Here is a 12143-nt window from a genome sequence, read left to right as displayed (position 1 = left end):
GAGACAGACGGACAAATATGACGGCATAAGGTCTTTCCTTTGGACGACTTAAAAATGTTAAAAGTTAAAGTTAGATGGGTAAAATGCAGGGGAAGGTTTGGAAGGGACTGCCCCATCTAAGGGTAGGGAAAATTTAGCAATTGGCATCTTAGAAATAAACTTTTTCTGATGCACATTTAAGTGAGTACAATATACTTTCAGAGTATTGGAAATTGTTTTTTGTAAAAAAAAAATCCTATGGAGTGAAATAACTAGATGAGGGGATGATCAGGGAGGGAGTCCCCTCTCAGGGTGGGGAAAATTTTGTATGGCTACTCGAAAATAAGCTTCCTGGCCCACATTTGTGTTGTGTTTATGTGGGAGTGTGATTATGCTCCATGAAAAATTGACCATCACTAGAATGTTTAATGATAAGGTTGGTTTAATTTTAACTTCTGATGACACTTCAGACTCTGTATGAAATTAGAGGGTGCATTCCAGGGAATGTGCAAAAATACCTTCTTTGTTCTGGTCAGAACTGTCAAAAGATGACAGGAGCTCCATGACTGTCAAGTTTCCATTCTGCTTCAGAAGTTGTCGAGCAAGTGCCACAACCCTGGGCTTCAATTCAGGCCACTTGGTCAGGAAACGTGAGTGATTCTCAGGAAACATCTTTCGAAAATCTTCTTCAATCTGCCGGAATATATTTTAAGGAAAAGGGGAGAGGGAGAGAGGAAAAAAAAATCAACAGCTATCCATAATTTCACAGCAGGAATATTCAAGTCCAGGCCTGATTCTGATTTTAGGGCAAGTAAGACACTGCAGTCTAAAAAGCAGACTCCATTGTTACAACACAACTTTCTATTCTAGAAAAGGCATAACATTTTTTAAGACCACCTCGTTTGGAAAGAGGCACCATCACAACAGGAGAATCACAGTCCATGTACTTGCCCACGTACCTGCCAGTCTTGAGGAAATTTATGAAATTTCTGTACACATAAAGTTTAATTCGACACAGAGAGTGTAGCTGTTATTGTAATGCCCCAAATCATAGTCACTCTTGCATTACAAAACTTGACAAAGTTGCACATTTCATTTATTTTACGACATTGATAAGTTTGGGAATTCAAGTTGATTTGGCAAATTTAGTATTCCATCTTGATTACATAGGGAAGAAGTACATGTATCTTATTTAAACAGGTTTCTGCTATATGTTACTGTACAGTATATACATTACATGCTAAACCTATGTAAAAGCCATTGGCATTGTATTAAGATGCCCACTCACTAACCAAGCTTACATTGTCCATTGTATTGAGAAGTGCCATGCACGAAGAAGTGTTCACACTTTATTCATTGGGTCAAGTCTAGCCAGAGTTACAATCAAGGTGCTACAAAGGAGTTCATTAGATTTTAAGTACCTTGTTTAGTGTTTACTTCAACCTAATTGCTGGGCAATGTAAAAGTGGAGCAGTACCCTCCAGCTGAGAGGTGTTTTATATGAACAATAATGATTATGATAGTAATGTCTTAATTCTTTGAATGCCTATATTTTATCAATGGCTTATAAATAAAATATTTTGTGTGCTAGCCATGTTAGATTGCCCATGGGCCCGATAGTGTTAAAAGACAGGTAAAATATTTATTATAATAATATATATTATTAATATATTTATTTATAAATACATACCAAACCAGGAACAGTTTCAAAACAAGGAAACTGTTCCAAGATGTCTGATGCAGTGCGTCCCTCCTTGACCATATGTTGTCTGACAGGGAAAGTAGACTGCATCTTTTCTACAACCAGGCTAGAATCACGTGCTAATGTCGGGCAGTGTTGTAGCCAGTTGAGGTCCTCATCATAGCTGCAGCCTGCAGCAGGTTGTTGGGTATACCTTCTCGGACCTTCCCCGGACCACCATCTGTCCTTGACGGCTTGGGTATGGATGCTTTCTCATCTGTTGTGCGGTTCACATTCTTTATTCTAGCAGCCAGGAACCCTGTATTACTTCGTGCATCAAAAAAAGCTTCCTAGAGTGAAAGGAAAAGTACAACATTCATTGAAAAGTAGATATAATCTGAGATGAATACCCTCATCTTACTTAGAATTCAGAAAGAAAAATAGTCTGTTAATCCTTTTACGTGAATGTTTCTGAAGTTTTATTAATTCACTGGCCCTTAGAACTTTTTCAGTGAACTAGGGAACATGTGCATCAAAATTCAAGTGTTAACCCTAAAATAGCAGTTCTTTATTAAGACCCATATCCAGAGAGCTGCCAACTAATATTCCTCAATAACATCATTAGAGAGCTCCAAATTAATTAATTTGGAGAATTCTGTAATCCATCATTTTAACCCCACACCCTGCCCTTTGGAGATCCCTTGATTAGCATGATGTCACTATCCCGATGAACATAACATTACAATCAACACACGCAATTCAAAAGGCACTGTCACTGAGTATCACTATCACTCGAGTACGTAGGCCAGTAAAGACTCCCCTCCCGGCCGGTCTGGCAATGCCTTGCACGTTACGAAGCAAGCGTAGTCGATGAGTGCATGTACTCTGTGCATGCTGGACGTACGTGCGTGTGAGTGAGCCGAGAGTGAACAAAGGAAACAGAGAGAAAGGAAGAGAGAAGTTCGGGAATCGTGAGAACAGCAATTATAGATCAGACGAACATTGCTGTGATCAGGCAGCTCACCAAATGAGCTCGCTAATCACGGGACGGTCCCGGGGCTAGGACAGTACACAGAGAAGCTGGGTTGTCAATTTCAGGTATCTTGGGAACGGTCATCACGGAAGCCGACCAGAACAGATGGTGATTTTTGTGTATCAGAGCCCACAAAAGGAGGCGGTCAAAGCAGCACATCCCATAGACAGAAAGATCCGTCTGTCCGGAGGACTCTTTTGTATTTTGCCATTAACGCCGTCCTCCGTAGACAGACGGAAGGTTGTAGTACCCATTGCTGTGTGGATGTTCTTAACCACTGTCTCTATGGAAAATTGGGTGAGGTACCTCACCCTTCTCGATTGCGTCTAATTCACGGCCCTAGGTCGGCAAATTTAAGCTTGAATAGTTAAATCAACTATTCAAGAATAGACTACACTCACCAGATTAATGAATAATCCAATATTTCGGTCGAATTTTCAACGCAAAACACACATTAACCAGCCCGTCGCGTCGTCACGTTCAAACTGCAGAAACATACAGTATGAATCTATTAGCCAATCACATGCGAGGTAGTTTCTACGTGTTTTTTTTACTTAATAAAGTACCTCGCATGTGATTGGTTTACAGATTCAAAATGGCGACTTTCAGCTAGCGAACGGCGATGTTGCGATATGGATAAAATTTCTGCATTATAACCGCGTTACTGTGAGTATTTCGATTGCAAAATGTGAGAAATTAACCCCAAATATTGCTGCATAATGTGTAATATCATGTCAAACTTGTTTGAATGTAAAAAAGCTGCCTGTAATTTGGTTTATCGTAACGTTTTATCTGTGCGCTACTGCCACACAGTAGCTGGCATCATTGACTTCGGTCTGTATACGGAGGGTATCCGTGAAGCCAGACGCAGTCTCCGCGGAACATTCCCCGACGGACAGATACAGACCGATCTTTCGGTCAACACATCCCAGTACTATAATCTACACAAGTGCTCTCGCCCCCCCCCCCCCCCCCCCCCCCATGCATTCATAAAAAGGGCCATGGCTTTGTATTGGTAAGAGTACCGGTAAACTTCGACTAGACTACGAGTATAGACTAACGTCTCGGTAAGTCGTCATTTTGAACAGACCTCGGGTAATAGAATGACTATATCATGGGTGCCAATAGCTTAACTCGTTATAGTTGTATAGTACGAATAAGACCGAGTCTAGAGCTAGGCCAGCTACGTAAGTAACGGTTCGAAAGAGCTAGCACCGCACTCCGGACGCTAGCACCTAGCGCCCGGTTTCTGTATAAATTACTAGATGGCGTCTAGTCTGTCGCACGCACTCTAGCTGCAGCTCCACATGCTCCACATGCATTAGCAGTATTGTACAGTCGACTCATGACAAACACCTGAAAAACAGGTACCGTACACTTACTCAGTTCAAAGAATCCTACGATGTCTTCTGGTTTTAGTGGCAGCAACTTTCTAATTCGGCGATCTCCAGAATAAAATCTTTACACTTATCGGCATGATTGTGCTGTCTAACTGCTGATTAATGAGGATATTATTGAGTCGAATTTTCATTACCCGCGGCCCGAAGGCGAAGAAAACCTCATCAAAATGGCCTTGATAATGCATACTATACACATAACATATGCATGCACCACCGCGCACACACAGCTAGCTAGCTAGCTAGCTATAAATGCCGGCCATGCGCCAGCAGCGCGATCCGAGAGCGCAGAGCGAGGTCACATGACAACTTTCGTCCAATGATTTTGCTCGAATTCTCTGACTTATGCGCATGTGCAATTTCAACACCAATTAATGACACCAAAACTCTAACATCAACCTGTAATTGAATATTTCGACACCAGTTGGTGTGATTCTTTCTGAACGGGACCTAAAATCAACACCAAGAGTGTTGATATTTTTCGATTCTGTGCTGGTGTTAGATATTTAACACCCTAGTTTTTGCAGTGTGGACATAAATGAGATTAGGAACGACTCAACTTCTTAGTAAATACAACATCATTCGTAAGACTGTTATATTGATGTATCCCTCTATAGCAACAACTTCTCGAGGAGCGAAGAGAAAAATAATGAAAAAAAAACCCAACAACAACAAAGAAACGAAATGGCGGGTTGCGTCCAATTCCGGAGAGTACATACACTGTACTAGTATGGGCCCGTGTATGGGACTTTCGACGCCAGCATAACAACGCATAGGCTGTAATTAAAGAATGCTATAAGCACTTATTACACAAGAAGAGACGTGTAGTATTGTCGTCTGTGTGATTGATCATTTGTTTTGTAACGTTTCCGCAGTGATTTGTAAAAGTATTCCAAGCATCGAAAACACAACTGCTATAACAATTTCTGATCAACCTTCCTTTTTTTCTGCTTTGTGTCTCATCGCAAAAGAAAGAGGGGAAAAAATAGATACAGTATAATCGTAGTGGAAAATTAACATGATTTGCGACAGAGATTGTGATTACTCAGGACATGGACAATGTTTTTTAAACGATTTTTTTTTTGAAATACGACTTGTGTGACTTGAATAAATTGGAGTTATTGAAACAGTTGACGCACGCACAATAATTGGAAGTAAAATGTATGAAAGGCTGATAATACGACTATACAAAGCCCAAGAATCCCCCACCTATAGTGTAATCTAAATCTTATTACTGAATGGGAAACCTGTTTCTGCAAAACCATCGGGAGATATAAAATGCGGTCATCATTGGAAATCAACTATAGTCTTAATAAGCAGGGTCATTAACCCATAAATAGTTATCGGGGGAATTAATCGTTCTAATTTACAGGTATAATTCATACACAAAAGACTAGTGTCCGCTGAAGCAGGTTTGACAACATCCACGCAGATTATCTTGAAATTATCGAGCCAAAGGATTAAAGGGGAAATCCAGTCCAAAAATAAGTTAGTCTGATAAAAAAAAAAGAGAGCAAACATCTTACAAGTTCAATGGTAAAAGTTTGACTGGAATCGGATGGGGAAAAAAAAAGGAAGTTATGAAATTTTGAAGTGATGCTAATTTCTGCAAAACAGTTCTTGTACAGTGGATATGAATATGCAATTAATGAGTGAGCTGACCATGTCATAACCTCACAATTTTCCATTGATTGTGTACAAAAAAAAATGACGAAATTTCCTTGTTTCTGTCATTGAAGTCTGAAACATGATGTTATTCCTAAATAACATGATGTTATCCTAGTTAACATAACATAACATAACATAACATGATGTTAACATGATGTAACATGATGTTATCCTAGTTAAATAACTTCAGAATAGTGATCACTTAAATGTATCAGGATTTGAGCCTCGGGCATAATTGCGTTTGAATGAAAAACTTGAAATTTCACAATTTCATGTGCAAACTATATGGCAAGTTGTGGGAGGATGACATCTTCAATTTGCCATTTGCATGTTCATATTGACTGTTCAAGAACTGCATGTTTCCTCAAATGCAGCGAAACTTCAAAATGTCATAACTTCCTTATTTTTCATCCGATTTTGATCAAAATTTTACCGTTGAACTCGTAATATTTTACTCTTTCATATCAGAGTAACTTTTATTTGGACTGAATATCCCCTTTAAGGCTACGACACCAGCGCCATCATAATGCAACGCTTTTTTTTTTGTTCATCAAACCAATCAGACAAAAACATGACGAAGAGTTAGAACTCTAAGACGCAATTATTTTATCAGTACTTTATGTATAATATTATATAATGTAATATAATATAACATAAATATAATATGATATAATATAATATAACATAATATAATATGATATGATATAATAAAACAACGCTAATTATAATATAATAAAACATAACACTTATCATATAAAATAATATAATATAGATTTGATACTCTAATAATAGAACACGAAAATAACTTATTTCTCTTTGTTCGAATTTTGTGCTGTCCTGAAAGCAATACACGTATAGATGTTTAGCGATGTTTGACTCATTGCCTCTAAACTGTCATTATTACTGAAGAACACTATTGTTCCTCATTAATGGTTGCTTTATACCGGTATCTAGTTCACATTCATCTATATGAACATTTCTTGTTACCGTCATAGTTCAGATGAAGCATACTGAAATACTGTGCGTTTGTGTCATATATCAGGGAAGGAAAGAGAACGAAAACGTCGATCCAAGTCGAGCGTTATTTGAATTCCATTCTCTTGCAGTCCTAATCTTGCAAGTCAGGTAAGTTGATCTTTAGAAAGTGTCTCGGCTCGCCGATCGTCGACCGCTCTGTCGTTCCGGAGTCAGGTGTCGGCGCTGCGACGCCGGATGTACGAGCGCAGAGGCGCGCCAAAACAAGGGCAGAGAAAACCAATATCGCGCGGATTAAAACAAACACGAGAAATACACTCGCTCTAGTGGGGCGATCTCGTTAGAATTCTAGGCATGCTGATTGCAAGAGAGCTGGAGAGCAAAGAGTCGGAGTCTTCTAGCTCCATAGCAAATCTTCACCCCAATTCCGTATCCATTAACTTCATCTTTATTGTTTTCTTTATGATTGTTTGTCGTTTTATTTCGTCCACTTTATTCATGTCTTCTTCTTCTTCTTCTTCTTCCTCTTCTCCTTTTTCTTTGGGGGGGGGGTGGTAGTAGGATGGGGGGGGGGGGGGGGGGTATGTCTGTATTGTTTAGATGCATGAGGAGTCATTGAGTCACGTGGATGAGAATGCACCTTCCCAGAATTCTTATGAGCGCATTTCTAAATGTCTAGAAACCAATTAACTAGAAACTAATTAACTGTCTATTTTAGAGTAGTTTGAATACATTCGCAGGGATTGCAATAGAAAGGAGTTTAAAGGCACATCTTTTTTTAATCTTCATCTCATTGAAACTCTTCATTCCTTGTACTATAATCTAGGGTGACAGATTATGTTTATCACGTCCTGATTTCATCCATACACACATACACATGTGCCCCAAATGCATAGCTTTATGTATATATATATATATATATATATATATATATATATATATATATGTATGTATGTATATAAATATATATATATATATATAATATATCATATATATATATATTATATGCATACATATCATGTATGTGTGTATTATAGTATTACATACACGTACCCATTTATCCATGGAGGGAGATGGAGAGAGAGAGAGAGAGAGAAAGATATGAACTCATCAGTGCATCATAAGAGGCAGTAGTCATACGCACATTGTTTCAGAATACTATTGTGGGATAATTGTTATTTCAAATTTGTCATGTGAACGTCTGTGTGTGCATGCATTTTAGTGTATAGGTGACTGTGTGTGTGTGTGTGTGTGTATGTGTGTGTAAGTGTGTGTGTGTGTGTGTGTGCGTGCGCGCGCGCGGAACAGGGGAAGAGCTCTAGAGTCAGAACTTCACAGGGCTAAACACCGAGATTAATTAACATGGCGAAACATGACACACTTGGATGATTTTCAAGGCACAGTAGCTGAGATGCTCCTCATATTACGGAGAAGAAAAGTCCATCGCCTCGAAAGACACTAATACGACGTCTCCTACTCTCCCCCGTTCCCCTTTATCAATTTGTTTTCATGTTACTCTCTATCACGCTCGAGTTGTTGTCACAACAGTAATCACATCTCCAGCCGATAAAATACGCCAGCGCATGCCTGCAGATTGCATGATATTGCTATATACATGCTGGACGTGCGTAAACGCCGTATCCGTGATAAGTCATCAATGTTTTCCATTAGCGCTCTAATTGAAGAACGCCTTGCGCCCCGCTGCTGCCGTTATTTTAATGAGCCTTTTTTTAACCCTCATCCCTGTATCTCGTGTCTGATAATGAAATGAAAGGTATACACGTCATCACTGATTACAGTCCTAGTTTAAGAAGGTTGCACGTAGCACTAGACAAGCGCGGTGAAAATCAAAGGGAAATTTGTGTCATCCACAAAGGGATCAAAACGGTTTAATCGACAAAGACTAGACGATCCAATTGTATCTAATTGACAGAGTTCCGTTGAAGACATGTAAGGAGAACAGCGTTTGTACGTTATGATTATTAACTTGTATTTTACATGTACTGCATTGTAAAATATTCTCTGCTTGTTCACTTATACTTTGAGAAGCTATCAATAATGTCACCTGGCTTAATCAAGAATTATATTATGATATTTTGGGTTATTGATTTTTCTTCTTATTTGCACGCACCAGAACACTGATTTGATATGCAAAATAATACCCATAATAACTACATCTTTTCCTATCAAGAATGGTACCATATCCTCATCTTTTCACTTACTGGAAATTCACAAATTGTTGGAATGCTGTCTGCCTGTGGAGCCGACTGCAGACTTAAAACAAGGATAAATTCGATCATTGAACGAATAAATCTGATTTTTTTCCAAGCATCAGAAGTGAGTTTGAACGAGCAGTTATTGAACTTAAGTGAGTTCTTTCCAGAATGATTTGTTTTTTGTTTTTTGTTGTAAACTCTACGGTTGCACATACAATGTAGTTACATTTATGCCTTGTATCGATGTGTGATTGTACACTATACATATTTCACCCAGCACTGCACATCATCCATAATATTTCATACTCTAAAAGTTACATGCGCTGTAATTCACTGTAATTTGGACAACTGAAGTAGAAAAATATGCAGAAGGATTAAGGAGGGCATGATGAAAGAAGAAGGTTTAGAGGAGGAAGAAGAGGAAGATGAATACGATGCGGGATAAAGAGGAGGTTGAGGAGAGCAAGAAAACAAAAAAAGAAAATGAAGAATATGAAATTTGTCGACTGTTGTATACCCATTACATCACATAAAACGAGAAGTTGGCATGCGTGTTGTAATGATGACTGCCAGTCTCGTAATGTCATACAGAGCGTTTGGTATTGATCTTAGCAAAGGGGAAAAACACAAGTGTAGGTGATGTATAGATGCCATGTATCATCAAAGAGCTTTCCATTGATTCATTTGGCAGAGCTGTTGAACGAAATGTTCAAGTCAATTGCGAATCCCTTAATAGGTTTTCTCGATGAAATCATACTTATCCCCTCACACACAAACAAACTAACAAATAAACAAACAAACAAACACACTTTAACTTTCTAGTTCAAACACACACAGCAGACAAACCCTTCAGGGGGCAACAGTGATCTCTTCAAAAAAATAAAATAAAATTACAGAACGCCAATCCGGATTCCAGAACCAATCGGAGGGGAAGGGATCGACGGGGGAACTCTCGGCTCAAGATGGTGAGTGATTCTGCAGCCAGAAAACTGATTAATCGGTCACTTGTGGGAATAACTTGTTTATTGCGCTAGCTTGATTTTGTTAACCCGACGAGAGAAGAAAGAGTAAATCATTTCGTGGTATGAAGATGAAAAGGGCCAAGAATAAACAAGCTGTTTACATGATTTAGGAGGAGGATGAAAAGGAGGAGGAGGAGGAGAAGAAGGAGGAGGAGGAGAAGGAGGAGGAGGAGAAGGAGAAGGAGCGATAAGATGAAATACATTGAGTTGCAACATTAGAAGAACCTTTGCAGCAGTGTTAGCAAAATAATAAAATAAATTCTTATCAGTCTTATGATTATGAATATAACACTGGTGATGATGATGATGATGGTGATAATGATCTTCATTGTTGTTATCATAATAATCATGAGCATCATTATTGTTGTAATTGTTATTATGGTAATGATGATGATGGTAATGATGATGACGATGATGACGATGATGACGATGATGATGATAATGATGATGGTGATAATGATGATGGTGGTGGTGATGAAGTACATTGGATGATGGAACAGAAAGACAAAAAAGACTATGAAGAAAAGAAGAAAAAGAAAGAAAAGACAAAAAGAACAGAAAGAAGAAAGAGAAGACTATAGAGAAGCAAGAGGAGGAGGAGAAGGAGACGCCAGAGGAAGAGAATCAAGAAGGGAGGAGGAGGAGGAGGAGGAGGAGGAAGAGCTATAGAGGACGAGGAATAGACCATCCTATGCACAAAGCGACAATACTGTGACGACGCTGTAATGGTGATCACCTTCATAATCATGGAAGATGATGCGGAGAGTTATTGGGTCGTGGAAGAAAAATATGATGATGATGATTAATAAAAGGGGAAGGAGGTCACGGTGAAGAACCAGCGCGCTGGTTCTTCATGCGAGAGAAGGAGATGATACTGACATGCCTGGATATGGGTGTCAGAGAAGAGGGGAAGCATGTTGATGTATATATGCTATTCTCTTGAAGTTGGTTGATACTTATGAGGATCTGATGGGTGACAAGTGAGACTGGAGAGGAGGGGGAAGGGGAGGACGGCAGCCATACAAGGAGAAGTGAACACTGAAGATTAACATTATTAGACATACTCACAGAGTGTGATTGTCAATGAGTTGCCTTTGAGTTTGATATTGGCTTTAGCGCTTTCCTGATCACTAGGGAAACACTGGTATTCACTACCTATTTACAGTTTTAAGGACCGACTGCTTTAGATTCGTTCCACGGGAAATGCCGATTAGGACTATAAAGTGTTTTCGGAACCGCTATTGCCAAGAGACTCGAAATGGGGACCTGCAGATTAAGAATCGAGCCGTGGTATTCATCACTAGGCCACAACAGTTTCTCGTATAAACGAAATATGAAGAGAGAGAGAAAAAAAAGTTAAAAACAAAACAAAACAGGACCTCCATTTCCTTACTCATGGTAGTGAAGTTGATTATAAATGACTCATTTTGGCAGAGGTCTAGATTGTAAGTTCGCTAACGACAACGTATTGATGAAAAATAATGACTGAAGGAAGTGTCTGCAGTTAATTGTTGCTGGTAGTAATTGGAACAGAGCGCTGTCTCAGTGAAGCGTTGATACGACCTCATTAGGTCCAACGATTATTGTTCATTGTCAACTCGTGTTTTTCATTACGATATAACGATGGTGAATGCTCCATTTCGCTCGTATATGACGTAAAAAGAGACGTGCTTGCTGAATTCTCTTCATGAGTTAAAGGAAAATTCTACTCAAGAACCATGTTGACTGTGATGTAAGGAGTGAAGCAGAATTAACGTGATACCATGGAAGTGCATACCGATATTTTGTTAAAATCTGACAAAATAGAGGCTTGATAAGTTTGCTATTTTCATGCGTTATTCTCAACCGTGATATCGGTTGCATGACGCAATATGCAAATCCAGATTGGTTGATAATGACGTCGCTTTAAAATCGAACCCCTGTTTCTTACCTTTTTGTGTGTACAAATTCACACAAAATGAAGAAAAAGAAATCGTCTTGTGTCTGTTATCAAATAATGACCTATTCCCCTTAAAAAAAGGCAGTGCTAGGTCACTACAGATGTAATATAATTCTATGTAAAGGATTTTGTCCTTTTATGGAGTCACTCAAGAAACGATCAACGAAAAGAAATTTGATGAAGCTTTTACTGACTAGCATGCTTTCATTCACTCAATCTCTGAAAGCCAATTT

General features: G+C 38.9%; 1 pseudogene; it reads right to left on the bottom strand.

The window, feature by feature from the left end:
- Positions 1-462: 462 nt before the first annotated feature.
- Positions 463-2553, bottom strand: LOC139709080 (uncharacterized; annotated as a pseudogene).
- Between the last annotated feature and the right edge of the window lie 9590 nt (positions 2554-12143).

This window comes from Diadema antillarum, unplaced genomic scaffold (genome assembly GCF_040938485.1).
Source record: "Diadema antillarum isolate AM-2024a unplaced genomic scaffold, OU_Dant_1.0 seq00001404_RagTag, whole genome shotgun sequence".
In the NCBI taxonomy this organism is placed as follows: domain Eukaryota; kingdom Metazoa; phylum Echinodermata; class Echinoidea; order Diadematoida; family Diadematidae; genus Diadema; species Diadema antillarum.
The sequence above is the reverse complement of the archived record's forward strand: the minus strand, read 5'-3'. Positions and strand labels throughout refer to the sequence as shown.